Source organism: Physeter macrocephalus, chromosome 12 (assembly GCF_002837175.3).
Source record: "Physeter macrocephalus isolate SW-GA chromosome 12, ASM283717v5, whole genome shotgun sequence".
NCBI lineage: Eukaryota > Metazoa > Chordata > Mammalia > Artiodactyla > Physeteridae > Physeter > Physeter macrocephalus.
The window spans coordinates 34,552,539-34,570,847 of NC_041225.1; positions in this window are offsets into that span (position 1 = coordinate 34,552,539).

Below are 18,309 nucleotides of genomic sequence, written 5' to 3' on the forward strand. Positions count from 1 at the left end.
GCGTGGGGCGGGAAGAGAGAAGGAATTTTGAAGGTCTTAATTTTTCTTTTAATCCTGCTTAAAGTAAATGAGAGAGGCTTCTGGATTCTTTCTCAGGGAGAAGTAAATTAGACCCTGCTGATAATCTCTGTGTTCAGGTCATTGATTTTACACCTAACAAAATCTTATGGATTTTTAGGAATTAAATCTGAGATAATATTAGGAAGAAGAGTTTCCATTTAAAAAAATCCAGACCTTTATTTCTTGAAGTTTTTTATTTGTTTGGTTGGTTTTTGGTTTTTGAAGTAAATACCGTGGTCATATCTATGGCTATCAATGTTCTCCACCTGAAAGATTCACCTGTAAACTAGCATAATTCTTGTACAGGTTGCCCTTGAATGTCTGCATAGCTGCTGAGTATTCAGCAGGAGAGAGGCTCATTGCTGAGTCTCTGACCTGACCATTATTATTCTGGAAAACTTTTCAAAGCCCTGGGTTTGGCCTTCATGCTTGTGGGCTCATAGAAACCTGACTGCTCGCTACACCCAGCGCAGATCTATCCGTATGACAGCTTCACATAGACTGACCTAAGGATGCTGACCCTTGGACCAGAAAGCTAATTTCTTATTTCTTTACTTTCTTCATTTGCACTAAAAAAGAGGCCAACATCTTTGTGACCTGAGCTGTCCTTAACTATTGGCAAATTGTTCTGGAACACTAAATAATCAGAAGGTGACTTCGTGATTTTGAAATGAGAAAAATCTCTTTCCTTGTAGGGCAGATTCCAAGAAGTGGATTTACCATGTCAAATGGAATTAACCTGACTAAAAGCACTGTGTGAAAGGACTAATTTTTCCTCTCCTCTGCTAGCACTGAACATTGTAATTTGATTAGCTTTGTAGTTTGACAACCACAATGATATATCAGTATACACCCTATCAGAATGGCTGAAATAAAAATGTGACAACACCAAATACTTCTGATAAACTGAACTCTCATACATTACTGGTGGGAATATAAAGTGTTATAGTCAATCTGGAAAACTGTTCAGCAGCTTTTTATAAAACTAAACATACAATTACCATATGACCCAGCAATTGCACTCTTGGGTGTTTATGCCAGAGAAATGTCAAACAGCTACTGAACTTATACAATAGAGGTAAATATATTAAGTTGCAGCAATGTTGCCAATAATTATTAACTGAAAATTCTTGATTATAGAACTGAATAATAAAATTTTTATAAAGAAAAAGTCTACAAAGTGTATAGAAAATTGTCTAAGAGGATGTATATCGAAATATTGTTATTGGGCAGTCAAATGGTACGTGTTTTTGGTTATTGTGATTCTAAAATTTCTAATTGTTCTGAATGATCCTAAATTACTTGGATAATGCAAAACAATATTTTTAATATATTTTTAAAAGCACATTTTTGATTGTACATACATTTTTAAAACTTTCCTGTTATTATTTTTAACTGTTATTAACATCAAACACCCAATAAATGTCTGTTGTCTTCGTTAAATTAAACATTTTATTTTGAATGCTATAGTCACAGGTGATTGTAAGAAACAATACTGGGAGATTTGTGTATCCTTTTCACAGGTTCTTCTAATATTAACCTCTTGCAAAATTATAGCATAAAATAGCATCACAGCCAGAATACTGGCATTGATATAATCCACAGGTCTAATTCAGATTTCCCAGTTTTATTTCTGCTTCTTAGTATATGTACGCGTGTGTGTGTGTGTTTAGTTTTAGGTAATTTGATCACATGCCTAGATTAGTGCATCCATCACCACAAGGATATGTGTTATCCTTTTATAACCACATCCACCTCCATCCTGCCATCCCCATCCCAGTCTCTAACCTCCGGAAACCAATAATTTATTCTTCATTTCTATAATTTTGTCATTTCAAGAATGACCAAATGGAATCACACAGTATGTGACCTTTCAGATTGGCTTTTATCACTCAGCATAATTGCTGAGCAAACCATAAAAGTTGTTGCATGTACCAACTGTCCATTGCTTTTCATTGCTGAGTAGTATTCCATCGTATGGTTGTACCAGTTTGTTTACCCATTCACTCAATAAAGGACAGCTGGTTCATCTCCAGTGTTTGGCTATTATGATGAAGCTATGATGAACATTTGTGTACAGGGTATGGTGTGACCATATGTTTTTCTCAATGAATAATTACTGTCAACATTGCTGCAACTCAATACGTTTACCTCTGTGTAATTTCAGTAGCTGTTTGAAATTGAGTATATGTATATATTCTTTATAGAGGAGGAATGGTGGTGTGAAATGAGAAGAAGCGTTGCATTTAGACACAAGCTGATCTTTCATTCAGTTTAGCCATTTACTGATTGTGTAATCCTGAGTAAGCCACCCAGCATTTGGAGTTTCAATTTTATTATCTGGAAAATGGAATTAATTACAACTTGTAAATTTGTTATAAGGGCACATAAGCATTTGGTTCATAGTAGGTGCTCAATAAATCATGACTGCTGCTTTTGGAGGCCAGGACAACATCTCTTGGGTATTTATGGAGCTACAATTTTGTGTTTGTGCTGAGAAAGTAGAGCATTTGATTCCCAGAGGGGCGACGCTGGGCCCTTGCTGGGCTGTGAGTCATTCGGGGATTTACTAAAAAACGCAAGGCCAGCTCCTCTGAAATCTCTGTGTAACTCTAATCACAGTCCACAGGAACCTTTATTCCTACTCTGGCAGCATGATTTCATGATTCCGTCTACTCTCATTTACTACACACACCACATACAGAAATGCACAGGTTTACTTAATTCTTAGGATTATTACTAGGGTTGACCTTCTCCCTACATAAAGTCTGTTCCAGTAAGTTTGATAAGATTTTCTTCAGATTTCTCTGGCGTCTTCCGCCTTGGTACAAGTTTCACATAGAGTGTTTTATCCTTTTCAGGGTAGCCAGAGTGAGCTTTCTTAACATAAGGATTTTCTCATTTTATTATGCAGCTTTTGATGTTTGAAGCAATTATCCCAGTGAGTAATGAGATGTCCTGCAGGATTATTGTTTGCAAGAAGAGGCTTGTGAGACTTGAACAAGGATTAAATTGCCTTTGATGCTTACATAGAGTGCTTTTTATTCACTGTAACCCAGAGTAGGAAGTTCCGAGTCCACTTTATAGGAGGAAGAAAGGATGAAACAACTCAGGACATGAGGGGAGATAACTCTGGAGAGATTATTCTCATGTGACATCGCCTTTTCCAAGTCATCTGTTAGTATTGTGGCTGCAATGATAATTGGGATATACCCATTTAGTGAGAAAAAGGATAGAAGAGATTAAATATAGACCCACTTCCAAGCATGTTTAAAAACTGGACACTCAGCATCAACAACAGCAAAGAATTAACATTTTTGAACACCAAGTTTGAGCAGGTTGCCTTCCAAATGCAGTCTCATTTAATCCTCATAGTAATTTTACAAAGCAAGGATTATCTTCCCGACTGTAAAGATGAGAAGTTAAAGGCTTGGAGATGCACCGTAACTTGTCCCAGAAATATTGCTAGCAAATGTTAAACCCAAGTCTTTCTGAACTCCTCGGCATTACTCTTTCCTTCGCATCACCCAGCCTCTTGGTAGTAAAATCTCATCTCACAATAGTCTCCATCCAATGGAGACTATTGTTTTGAATGTTTATGAATGTTTTGAATGTTTATGAATGTAACTTTCCACAATACTTTCACTCCACTAAATATTTAATAGATGTTTGTAGCATAGATGACAAATAACACTTCTCCTCTCTCCAAGTTTTAATATTAACTAGTTACTGTTGTTTCCCCTCTTGTATGCCTGTTTTCGAAATGCAATGCAATTGTCACCCTCCCGTGAACTGTGGGAAGCAGAAGAAGACACAGGCTCAGAATTGCGGAATGTGTGGACAGGGCAGTTGCATGGGGCGTTTGAAGTCATCTAGTCCAGAGACTCTTCAACTTGCAGCAGACAGTTCACTATTTCCTCCTGGGCACCATAAATAATTAATGTAATTATTTCCACACTAATTACATAATAAAGACTACGATATAGCACCAAATTAAATAATATAGTACTTTAAATTTCTTAAAGACATCAATTTTATATTTTTCATACTACACAGCTAGATGTTCTAAGTCATAAGCATAAATTTTAATTAATTAAACCATAGGACTGACCTCATAGTTCTTCTGTTAATGACCATTTGTTATTTGCTACGTGATCTTTTACTACATGTATTTAATAGCAGACTGTATGTTTAAAGAGTATGGGACAGATACTTGTATGCCTACTTGCTAATAATTTTCTGCATCCCACCTAGTACCCCACACCAACACAAATAGGAACCGAAAACAAATAAACTATGATAAACTTTTAGTACAGAGATTGCAGGTCATTAATGTCCCAAGGAAGCATAGTCATTGTTGAGTGGAAGCAAAGCCTACTTTAGACTGATAATCTCATTTTTTTAATTGGGCAAAGTGAGGTCTAGAAAAAGGACATAATTTGAACTGTCAAACTATTTTTACTTGTGAAGTTTATCACTGCTGGTTTCAATCCTCTATTTCTCAGGGGAAAATGATGCTTTAGTAAACCACATTTCTAGGGCTCTCTGCTGGAAATATGATTGAACCCTCTCTGCTTTATGTATGTGCACACACACACAAATGCACACTCACATACAACGTTGTCATTGCTTAAAGACCACGCTGGCTTTTTCCTTTTAAAAAACCAATGTGTATTTGTCCCTGAGCAATTTAATAAATGGTCACAAATTCTAAAGAGGAAAATAAAAAGTATCATTATTTTCCTACTAACAAACGATAAATTTGTTTAGGAGAAAGTGATGAAAATTTTAAAAAGTAATAAAGCTTTTTTTTTTACAGTAGGTCATAATTGTACTAGCATTCACCAAGATTTCAATGATTTGTCAAGAAGTTACGCCTATACTCTATGATTTTAACTAATGTTTTTACGTTACTTAAATTGAACAGTGTTTTTTGAAAGGGAAATAAAACCAGTTACCATGACAAAAAGACTGAGCTTCAGTCTACAAATCTCTCCACTTGAGAATTAACCTCTATGAAAGACAAGCTTCCCGCTTGTGGTCTCATTCCTCTATCAAATACCCAAAGATCCACTACACAGTCAATACATTTTATCTTTTCAAATTAAGTCCTTCTGTAGTGAGCCTGATAAAGATGATTTAAGTAGTTGAAAAAACATGATTTTAATCTTCATTTTCTAAGTACATTTTATTGAAATGAATGTTCTTCCCCTTCTTATTTTCTTTTTAATTTCAAAGACAAGGGTTCAAAGTTGATTAACCAGGGACTTCCCTGGTGGCACAGTGGTTAAGAATTCGCCTGCCAATGTAGGGGACACGGGTTCGAGCCCTGGTCCAGGAAGATCCCACATGCTGCAGAGCAACTAAGCCCGTGTGCCACAACTACTGAGCCTGCGCTCTAGAGCCCACGAGCCACAACTACTAAGCTCACGTGCCACAATTACTGAAGCCTGCACGCCTAGAGCCCATGCTCTGCAACAAGAGAAGCTACAGCAATGAGAAGCCCACGCACCGCAGCGAAGAGTAGCCCCCGCTCGCCACAACTAGAGAAAGCCCGCGCGCAGCAACGAAGACCCAACGCAGCCAGAAATTAATTAATTAATTATTTTTTTAAAAAGTTGATTAACCACCATTATTAAACTCAACTGCATGTAAATGAGAACAGATTTTCTTCTGAGAGAATATACTTTTAATCTTCAAAGAAATAGTACTATCTGCTACTTAGATCCATTTGAGAGGACTTAGAGAAATCTGGCCTCCTATTGGTAGGAGTTCAGAAAGAGGCCCAAATTCTGCATGTTACAAAAAAGAGCCTGGATAAAGGAGCCAGCAGAATAGAATAGAATCTCCATGGTGTCATGGAGACTGGGATCTGGGGAAAAGAGGGGATTTGGAGCCTAGGAAGCCTTCTGGTTGTCAGTCAAGGGCATTCCCTAGAAACTCCTCTGCCACTAAAATGGTCTGCAAAAAGTGATATAATCTGGTTAATTAATTGTCATTAATTACATTAGGGCATTATTGTCTAATTCAACAGAAGGGAGGCTTCCAGTTAGATACAGTATTCCATGTTAGAAGATGATTCGGGACACTTTATTAACCTATTAAAGGGCCAGGAATTCTCTGACTTATGAAGAAACAGTGGAGTGAAGGGTGTTACATGGGATTCTTGAGAGGTAAACCCATTGCCCACATTATGACTGACTAAGAGCCAAGTTTATGTGAATTTGGACCCCGTCACCCTGGGTAGTGGTGTGAGGCATCACCTCTTGGAACTTGCTGAGTTGAGTTGGATTTCCCAGTTTAACTATGTGACTAGCAGGTAGGCATGATTATTACAACAGCCAATCTTTGAAACAAAGGTTATCATCTTTTTTTTAGTTCTAGGCAAGTCAATACAGGAAGAACGTGATATAGCAGAGTTTTAAAATCAGAATAAAAGGGCTCTGTGAGACAAGGTGACATCAAGGCAGACATTGAAGCCAAAGGCTGAAAGTATAATTGAATCAGTGATGACATGACATCTTCTTAATCACCCCTTTACATCTCAGTAGAGGTAAGCAACGTAACCAAGACTGAGATGGTCATTTTAAGATCAGACCTAGTTAGAAGCAGAGGTAGAGGGACTAAGAAGCATGTGAGGTCAGTCTAGATTTTTCTGCAAAACTATTTTATTTGCCTATCCTAAAGAACAGCTAGAAGGTGGGAGAGGGGTTGATCAGAGAGAGCAAGAGTGAGAGAGAGCAGATTACCTCCTGCAAAAGCAGGCTATAGGTAACCACAAACCATAGGTAAGAGAGAGGGGAAGTCTTATTCTGGAACAAATATTTGAATGAAGCATTCATTTTGTTCAAATACTGGTTGGGACTATTAAAAATTGTGTGTTTTTTCTGGGTCTGAAAAATGACTATAGGATTATGTAATTACTTAAGAACAAACTTGGAAAACATGTACCAAGATATGCTCCAATTTCCATCCTGGAATGGGGAAAGAATATTCCCATGTAACTCAAGTTAGAGTAATGGTGGGAGATGAAATAAAATTTTGTTTTGTAGTATTTTATGACTTAGTTTCAGCATAATTGTTATAGAAGAAAGGAAGTATAGGAAGTGAAGGGAAATTGTAAAGGAAGAAGGAAAGTACACAGATGAATTTTCTTTTTTCCTTATTATACATGAATTTAAGAAACAAATGATTCTTTTTTCCTTATCATACCTAGTCTGAGGACCAGAGGATCGATTTGCCCAAATTTTCTGAATAAATTTATGAGATATATTCTATATTCTACGTTCTATTCTGTATCTATTGAATCCAAGATAGAACTCATGTCCCTTTATACCTTATTCTTATTTCTTTCATTTTGAATAGATTCAGATTTAAAATAATTGTATTTAAAGGAAGTAAAAAATAAATAATATATGGGGATTAAAACTTTTGATTTTTTCTAATCTGCTCTGTGCATCAAAATTTTAAAACAATTTTAGTTTAATATTCAGCTAAGCATCTGTGAACTACTGAATATATTAAAAATGTATCCGAAACTAATTATTTCAGCCAGCAACAAACCCAAATATACCAAATAAATAGATTAGCTCTTCCCAGGAATCTATGGTGCATTAACAACAAAATGTGCTTATAGAAAATGTTGTTTTGGAGTACTGGAGAATTATCCCAGTGAACATTACTGTAATTATAATTATGAATTAAAATAATAGTAGCTCCTCTGAGTAGTACAAAACACTTTTCTGAGAATTTTTTAATGATTTCAATCTGAGCTTAAAATTTTTCCTCCAGAGTCAAAATAGAAGAAAGAAACAGCTGATCAAAAAAGAACCAGGAAATAAATTATGAGAAATGCTCAGAGCTAAAGAACCAACAGAGAAATTCAGAGAGCAAGAACTTTGCATCCACACTCTATAGATTTAAATAGGTATCAAACTGAAGAAAAAATTCAATAAAGGATGGACCAATAGGTCAAAAAATATTGGTAAGCTAAATATTACTTTTAAGGTGCTACAATATGCCTTGTGCTGAATTAGGGTACTTTGCAAGAAGAAAAAACAGAAAGACACAATCTTCATGCTACTGAGGAGCATACAAGAGAGTTAGAAAAAAAAATAAAGCTATTACAGCAGCATTTTATTTACCTCTCAAGTAGACTTGTGTGGATATGCCTGTGGCATTTGAAAGAGGCCAGAGGGAGTGGATACTTAGATGGATTGTTATATTCACCTTATGCTTGTCTCCTTCTAAGACATTTTAGTAGTATTTCCCAAACCAGTGTTTGCAACTATGTGTGTTTACTTTGCTTTCTTCTTTTATTCTCTTCATATTTGTATATGTCTTCAGTTATGGAAAGCAGTGCATACTTTTTTCTCATTTTATATCATTATTTGTACTTATATATTCAGTTATATGAGACTTAGAAAGTAAAACTTAGTAAGTCTGAACAGAAGTGTTATTTGCCAAAGAGAAATAGGAATACAGTGTTCACTACAGAGCAATATATGTAAAGAAGCAACAGGTACCTACATAATTATGCAAAAAGTTGGCTAAAAAAACACATACATTCACACATACATTTATTAATAAATGAAGGAATTGAAAGGTTATGAAAAATAGCCACTTAGGTGGATGGAATTATTCATGTGCAGAAAAGAAATATAATGGACATAGAATGCTATACAATTGCCCAGAGAGAGAGTTCAAGATATGTCAGTGTGGTTTAGCCATTAAAGATAAAGCTTAGTGATTCCATGCTGTAGTGAGCATCAATAGAGTAGAATTTTCCATATAATTTAAGTCAGCTTTTGACAGAAGCTAAAAATAAAATGTTTTTTACTGAGCAGTGTATGTTCTGAAGGACAGGTCATGTTCCTAAAAGGCACTCTATCCTCAGATTCCTCATGTGTCATCGGGACATAGTGATATGTACCGCAAAGTGCTGCTCTGTGGATTAAATGGAAAACAGGTATGCAATGTATTTAGAACCATAAGAGGTACATTAAACCTGAGTTATAAGGAAAAGATCTATAACGTTACCCCAGGGGTCCCTGTTTCTCATGCCCAGGACATACACATTTATCTTTTGCAGACACCACTCTCCTCAAATCCTGTATCTTCCAAACCTTAATGTTTTGATTACTGGTCCATGTTAAAAATGCTTACACCTTTTCTCATTATCTGCTTCTATGGTGGGAAATGATAGCTCTTTCTCTTTGAAGGAAAATCTCAGTGAGATGGACAGTATCACTTGTCTATAACAGTACCACTTGTCTATAACTCTGCTGAGATATTTGGTAATCCTGCCACTCTTCCTGCATCTCCACACAGTGTCCTGCTTTGCTAAGGGTGAGATGCACAACATCTCAAGTATAACAGCTTTGCCAACTCAGCATCACCAATGAGAATGCTGCTGGAAGCTACTATGGACCTAATGGATTTCACAGGTGTGTCTGTGTGTGTTAATTTGTGTGATATTTAATATAGTTCTTAATGTATTTCTTGGCCTGTTTAATCTCTGTATTGTCTTCTATTCATAGTCAAGCACTTTTCCTACTTCAGCACACTTAAATAATAATAACTTTCCATAATGCATTCAGTTTATAAAGCACGTTCACATCTATGAGTATATTTGATCTTCAGAGCAGCCTTGTGAGTTTGGCTAGGTAAAAATTATTTTCTCCTTTCATGGAAGGAGAAACTGAAGCTCAACTGTGCAAGGGATTTCTCTAAGGTTAAACAGCTATGATGTGTTTAGGCTATATCTCAAACAGATAGTCTTGCCTATCCAAGTCAGTTTATTCTAAAACATAGTTTTAAAAATCTATAATATTTTTTCTAATCAACTTTATTTCTATTACTTGAGAAAATTTGTTTGCTTTAGCTTTTTGTCCTCCAGAGTACAAATATTGTTTCTGGATTATAAATTTAATAGCATAATTTGTATGTAATTTAGGGCTTCATTCATTCATTGATTTACTGATTCAAACTATCGGTCATTCTTTCACCAAATATTGAGTTCATGGTATAAAGTTAGTCAAAAAGAGTTTAATAACACTTGAGAGAGCAGCATTATTTAAGAAGTCACTGTATGAACTAGAATTTTATACAAAATAACCGGGGGGCAATCTAACCACAGTTTCATATACTGATGTACAACTTGGGAGTTTGTTAAATTTGGCATTCTTCTGCATAAAAGAATTATCTATTTTCCTCATTTATTTATTTGTTTATTGTCTATTCACATTAGAATGGACTCGTGGATATTTATTTTATACTTTAGGTTATAATCCAACAGGTTATTTGATTGTTCAAATTCTTCCATTTTGCCTTTCAGTTGACTCGTCTCCATTTGACATATCCCCTTCATTGTGGATTTTTTTCTTTTTTCTTTTTCTTTTTTTTTTTCTTGAGCACTTTCTTACTTTTTGGCAATACAAAATTCTCCAGGCTCATTTTGTATATATCCTACCCCAATCTTAGAATCAGTAATTTCTCAAAGAATCCTGGTTCCTTTTATTGAAGAATGATATTAGATACCAAGATCTGGGCCCCTAGACATGATCATTGCTACTGAGATGTCATTGCTTTTAGACCTTCTCAACTGACAGAGCAAGGAAAAATCTATCCTAACCAGTGTATGTTCATATATCTATATATATTTCTACCTGTAACTATCTGTATCTATTTTAAGCTAAACCTGTGTTTTGCCTTTTCCAGTATGTCATATAGTTGGAATCACACAGTAAGTAGCCTCTTTCATACAGACTGGCTTCTTTTACTTAGTAATAATCATTTAAGGTCAGTTCATACATTTCCATGGCTTGATAGCTCATGTCTTTTTATTTTGTGCCAGTTTTTTGCATAGATACATTTTTCAAATCAGTTGGGTAGTTGTATTAGTTTCCTAGGGCGGCCATAACAGAGTACCACAAATTGAGTGAATTTATTATCTCACAGTTCTGGAAGCTAAGAGTCTGAAATTATGATTTCAGCAGGTTTGGCTCTTACTGGAGGCTCTGAGGTGGAATCTGTTCTATGCTTCTCTCCTACGTGCCAGAGGTTGTTGAGAATCCTTGGTGCCCCTGGTTTGTAGACACATCTCTCCAATCTCTGCCCCTGTCTTGTCATGTTACTCTCCCATGTGTCTCTCTTCTCTTCTTATAAGGACATGAATCACACTGGATCAAGGACCAGTATGACCTCTTCCAGTATGACCTCACCTTAACTAATTAATCAACAATGACTTTATTTCCAAATAAGATCACATTCTGAGATTCTGGGAAAGATATGAATTTTTGAGAGATACTATTCAACTAACCACTGTAGTTATGCTGGGCTTTTGGTTGTTTGTTTACACTATAAAGATGTACTCAACATACTTATACACCACATAGCACAGATCTGATAGGACTCTGACAGTAACACACAATGCTTCACTTGAGGGGAATTGCTGAAAAGAACTGATCAGATTTTCTTAAAATGAGAGTTTGTGCTCTGCTCTGGTCAGAAAAAATTCCATTTCTCTTTTGTTTCTGAAGTGAAACCACAGTTGTTTCCTATCCCAGCTCTAGCACTTACTCGTTATGTGACTTTGAGGAAGCTACTTAATCTTCTCTTTGTATTTCTACTTTCTCGTCTGTAAAATGGAATTACAAAAAATATTTCCTACCTGTAGAAGAAACCAAGATGTTATGGATTGGAGGCCATCACAGAAACAAAACAAACAGAAACTGAAAAAAAGGTACAGTAACATAAATATTTCCTTAGCTGATAAAAAGCATGATTGTGTTCATCTGATCATAGGTATCCACAGGGAGTGTACCCCGCCAACCCTGTCCCACAGAAATTCACTCAGCTGGTGGCCCATACACAGAGCGGGTTTTGACGGGCCTGGAGAGCTGGCTATAGTTAGCTCACTTCTCTGTGTAGTCAGCTGCTACTTGATAGTGTCAGAAAGTCCAGGTGTATAGCTCTCCTCCAGGTCACCATTATGCTAAAAACTAAATATGTAAAATAATAAATTCTCATAAATGTTTAGTTTAGAAAGTTCATCCTCAAACATTTATGTTGGAAAACCTTTCCACAAATTATCTACATTAGAAGGTTGCCATGAGGCTTAAATAAAATGATGCAAAAAAAAAGCATTGTGAACTCTTTTTGGCACCCAGTAAGTAGAATGCACTGGAATTCCTTTTTCTTAAATTGGGTCTTTGTAGCTATATGTAGAAAAATATTTAGTTTTCATTTATGCTGTTACTCAGTTCCACTTAAGTAAAAAAAAAAAATCATTATTAAAAGTATTATTTCCAGGGCTTCCCTGGTGGCTCAGTGGTTGAGAGTCCCCCTGCCGATGCAGGGGACACGGGTTCGTGCCCCGGTCCGGGAAGATCCCACATGCCGCGGAGCGGCTAGGCCCGTGAGCCATGGCCGCTGAGCCTGCGCGTCCGGAGCCTGTGCTCCGCAACTGGAGAGGCCACAACAGTGAGAGGCCCGCGAATCACAAAAAAAAAAAAAAAAAGAAAGAAAAAAAAGTATTATTTCCCGCCATGTGAGCTGAAGAATGCTTACATCCTGTGGTGCACGGCTCTGGAAGTAATGTCATGCTGAATTTGTGCTTTTGAGGGAAAAGTAACTTCCAGATTGTGCCAAGATGAAGATATATCTATTCCTCTCTCCCTTCCTCTGCATTTCTGGACAAGTGCATGGTCACCATGACGCTTTTGCACATTCCTCCTGAGTAAAGCAATTTCAGGCTATTTCTCATGTAACCATTGTCCCTGCCTTATTTTACACGTTAGAGGAAGAGAGGCAGAGAAGTGAACCAGTGAAGGAACCTACCTTCAAGGTAGGTGTTTGTTTGTTTATCCTACACATATTGAATTTTACGATGTGACTGAAAGACTGAAAGTTTCTGCCTATGTAGTGTTTACATTCCTGCGGAGAAACATACAGATTTAACAATGCAAACCAAGGTCTCTAACAGATCTAGGTGGAATATAATTTTGATTCTGGAATATGAAGTTGGATGTGAATAAACAATACGATTTCTCTTGTAGAAGACATAAGAATCTGCCTTGTTAATCTTGATCTATTCTTTGTAGTTCATACAGGCAGCTAACTTGGGACGGGACATTTTCTGTTTTTTCTCTGTTGGCCCAGCAAATGGAAAGACTGTTAAGGGTTGACCCAGAGTGATGTGTGGCCCTGGGGAGTTGTACTGTGCTAAGGGAAGAGACCCGATTATTTTCTGTAGCAAAACTAGATTTCTCCTGCCTCCATTGCTCTAAAACCAAGAGTTACATAGCTCATTTAGGAATTTCTTTTTCTCTAGACAAAACAAGTTTCATATTCTGAACATGATGATGTGAGGCAATTTTCTGGATATTTTACCAGAGTTCATCAGTTGGGCATTTGGATAACTTTTCATCCTTTGGTGCCAACACAGTGGATACAAGCCCATTTGGGGAGAAATTTTTTTTAAAAATGCAATCCATTATTGATGTAAACACACATCAGGGACAATAATTCTAAGTGATAGTTAAAATGTGCATAATGCTTCAAAATTGATAAAGCATGATTTCAGCCATTATACCGGTTTATGCAATCCTACCCCACGAAAGTAATCTATAAAGTGAGTGTAATTACTTCTGTTCGTTTCACAAAAAGCAAATTTAGCTAAGAGTAGTGGTAGAAGTGTGTTTGGAGGAAAAAATGGATGCTTATATTTATTAAACACTAATTATTTGCCTGTGTCACTGTATTCTTTTTATCATTTTACTTTTCACAGTCATATAACTTGTGCATTTTATCTTCCACTTCTATTGTTGATGTTACTGAACGTAAGTTCCTAAAATGAAACTGCTGCCTTCCTATCTTTGCATACATCTGCACCCTTGGACCTGCTGAATCTTCTACCTGGAAGAAAATTTCTTCCACTGGTCTATCTATTAAACTATTCTTTTAAAGCTCAAATGTGATATCCAGATACATGTCCTTTAACTGTCTCACAATGTATTGGACAAGAAAGAATTAAGTTAATATTTACAATAGAAAATAATAAATGTGTTAAGGGTTACGTTAGTAGGAAGGGAAGAGTGATTAAATCTGCCATAGTAACATATCTCATGTTTCTGCCCTTAGTTCAAAACATAGCATAGTTCCATACATAGCAGAAAATCTTCTAGTGATTTGTCAAGGTAAATGTATAAGCTAATGATTTCTCTGCTATCAATAACACGCCCTTCGGATGGTGAGCTATTAGTGCATCACATAACCCTTTCAAGAATAGGTGGAGGTGCTGGAAGAATGTATCACTGAATTTGTCGAAATCTACCTTGGAGTTCTAAGTACTGCTTAACAGAGACCAGAGTATGTTTACGGCTAATCTATGAGAGATGGCAAAGCCATAACTATAGCAGGGGCTTCCAAGGGACCTTTTCCAGATATTCAGTATATCTAATGTTTAAATGCTTCCCCCCTTGAAAAAGTATTCTTTTTGACCTTCTTGGGTTACATGCTTAAGCCCAGAAGAAAGCAATATTTCACTAAGATCTGATATACAATGAAACTTCTTATAAATCCAGTCTTTGAGACTTCAACTTGACATTCTGGTGGTCTCAGAAGTATTAAAACACTATGTAGTATGTTTGAATGTGTTATACTATTTTTTAAAATAGTCAAATTACATACAGAAAAAAAAATTAAATCAAATACTTGCAGAAATGCCGAAGTACAGTGAAGTAGTAGAGTTCTACGAAACCCGGTTTAAAAATTACTGAATTAGATGATGCCTCCAAGATGATATGCCTAGAGTTCACAGAAGCAGAGCTTGGGTGGCAGGTTTGTACTGATAAGTGGAGGGGGTCTCAGTACTGCCGAAGAGAATTGTACAGATCCTGACAATGAGTTCCGGGTACCAGGCAGGATCTGGATGGGTCCTTCTGACACTGCAGACTCCAGGAATGATGGGGAGAGACAAGGACAGAGAAGGGTCAAAGTGTCCCCTCCAGTGCATGGGGCCAGAGCAGGGGCTCGCGTTGTACTAATGCGTGTACAATAAAGAATTGTTTTGTTATTGGTTGTAGTACAGTCTTAGTAAGGAAAAGAAGGCGCTTAGGGCTGCAGCCAGCCCTAACTGATGGTGTGACTCTAGGAAATTCACTCTTCTTTAGGAACATCAGTGCCCTTCCCCAAAGTTGAGGGCTTGGACTAAATCTTTTTTTTTTTTTTTTTTAAAGATATTGAGGGCCGGCTCCTTCTTTGGAAGTGTGTAATACTTGGAAACCACTAACCATCCCTTCCCGAGACTCTCACTTTTTTACTTGTATAAAGAGGATTCAAAATTTCTACTCATTTCATGCACTGTTATGAGATAACCAGATAATGTAACCAAAGTACTTTCCATATTATAAAGCACAACCCATGTAAAAGCTGAGATTTGCTTCAACTCCCTTCCAGTTTGAAAAGTCAAATGGTGATTCTATGAAGAGTTTAGTGGATAAGAGATATTATTTTATTCCTGCTGTTGAGCTAACATCGTGTTGGAGGGAAGCTTTGCCATAGCTGACTCCTGTCACAGGTGGCCCTGCCCCACCCCATCCTCCCTGCCGGCCTCAACTAAACTGCTTCCAGGAACAGGTAAAATCCAGACAACTGGGATTTTAACCCAGACTGCTCTGCTTGCTCCTGTTTGACTTGGAGCAAACCACTCTTGCTAAATCTCTAACCATTTGTAAAGTAGGACAGTGAATACACACAGCAACACGTTACTGTGATATGTGAGAATGAAAATGACATAACTTTAAAACACTTGGTACCATGACTGCTATTTGATAAGGACACAATAAATACTATTGGTTGAGTTAATATTATTGCTACTCCACGTTTTTGTTTTTTTGCTAAGCAAAGTCATTTGAATCATGTCATTTTCTCCCCAACTTTATTGAGACATCATTAATTATATATACTAACATTGTGCAAGTGGAAGAGGTTTATTGGATACACTTATTGTTGCAATATGATTACCACCGTAGTGTTAACTAACGCCTCCATGACATCACGTAATCATTTCTTTTTTGTGGTGAGAACATTTACGCTTTACTCTCCTGGCAACTTTCAAGTCTATAAAGCAGTCTTTTTAACTATAATCACAATGCTATGGGTTAGATCCCCAGAACACTTTCACTTTCTGCCTGAAGTCTGTACTCTTTGACCAACATCTCCCCGGTCCTCCCTTGCCCGTGACGATCACCATTGGAGTCCCTGTTTCTATGAGCCTGGGTTTGTTTGTGTTGTTTGTTTGTTTTTGGTTCCACATATAAGTAACATCACACAGGATTTGTTTTCTCACTTGGCATCATGTCCTCAAGGTCCATCCATGTTGTAGCAAATGGCAGGATTTCCTTATTTCTCATGTGAATCATGTCACTTTTGCAGAAAATAGAGAATTAATTTCTCAATTTATATACATACTTCTGCTTCTTTATTATGAAACAAAGCTTCAAGAAATGTTCTTTTCCTCTTTGTCTCTTCTGATGCCAATCAAATGAATCCTGCTTCCTCTCTAGCATAAATATTTTCTCTCTCTTGCCTTCACAGTTAAAAATGCAGTATCCATAAAATGGTAATTTGTTAACAAATCCTTGAGAAATGATTTCCCACCGTGGGGCTGATACAGCTCTGTTGTGCCACATGATTGATAAAGATGTGCATAGAGGTATCCAGGGTTTAGTTTCTTTTTCTTTTTTTTTTTTTTTTTTTGTGGTACGCGGGCCTCTCACTGTTGTGGCCTCTCCTGTTACAGAGCACAGGCTCCGGACGCACAGGCTCAGTGGCCATGGCTCATGGGCCCAGCTGCTCCGCGGCATGTGGCATCTTCCCGGACCGGGGCACGAACCCGTGTCCCCTGCATCGGCAGGCGGACTCTCAACCACTGCGCCACCAGGCAAGCCCCAGGGTTTAGTTTCTTATCCAAGCGCCCTGAGTAGCGAAATTGGGCAGTCATCAAATATGCCCCAGGTTTATTGTTTCTGGGTGTTCTGGGGGAAATATGTCTCACTTCCCAGAATTTCCTCAATCTTTGAAAGACAAAACAAAGACAAGTACAAAGCTGTTTCTCTAAGACATTAAATCAAATGTATTAGTGATAATACAAGATTCCAAAAAGGTTTTCTTGTCTCATTAAAAATGAAATGTTAGTGATATGCAGGAAAATATACTTCTATCAGTAACAGAAATTACAGCTGACTGTCGGTCTGTGTTAAAGAGAATATAGAGTACATGTGGTTTTTTTTGTTGTTTAAGAAGTAAAGTATAGGATAGGCACTTCTAAGAGACCAACTTGTTTATTAATTGATAATCACAATTTATAGACTGCATAAGTTCCTGGAATCTTCATTCAGGTTAGAAACCTGAATCATAAAGTACAAATTTCTTTTCAGATGCAAGAAAAAGCCTTAATAATTTCACAGTAAACCTTCGAGTTTAAGAATTTCTAATACATTTATGTGGTCTTTTTGACAGCTAAACATTCTTTTATTTTTTTGAATTTTATTTTTTTTAATGCAGCAGGTTCTTATTAGTTATCTATTTTATACATATTAGTGTATACATGTCAATCCCAGTCTCCCAATTCATCCAATCTCCCCACCCCTGCTTTCCCCCCTTGGTGTCCATATGTTTCTTCTCTACATCTGTGTCTCTACTCCTGCCCTGCAAACCGGTTCATCTGTACCATTTTTCTAGGTTCCACGTATATGCGTTAATATACGGTATTTGTTTTTCTCTTTGACTTACTTCACTCTGTATGACAGTCTCTAGATCCATCCACGTCTCTACAAATGACCCAATTTCGTTCCTTTTTATGGCTGAGTAATATTCCATTGTATATATGTACCACATCTTCTTTAGCCATTCACCTTTTGATGGGCATTTAGGTTGCTTCCATAACCTGGTTATTGTAAATAGTGCTGCAATGAACATTTGGGTGCATATGTCTTTTTGAATTATAGTTTTCTCTGGGTATATGCCCAGTAGTGGGATTGCTGGGTCATATGGTAATTCTACTTTTAGTTTTTTTAAGGAACCTCCATACTGTTCTCCATAGTGGTTGTATCAATTTACATTCCCACCAACAGTGCAAGAGGGTTCCCTTTTCTCCACACCCTCTCCAGCATTTGCTGTTTGCAGATTTTCTGATGGTGGCCATTCTGACCTGTGTGAGGTGATACCTCACTGCAGTTTTGATTT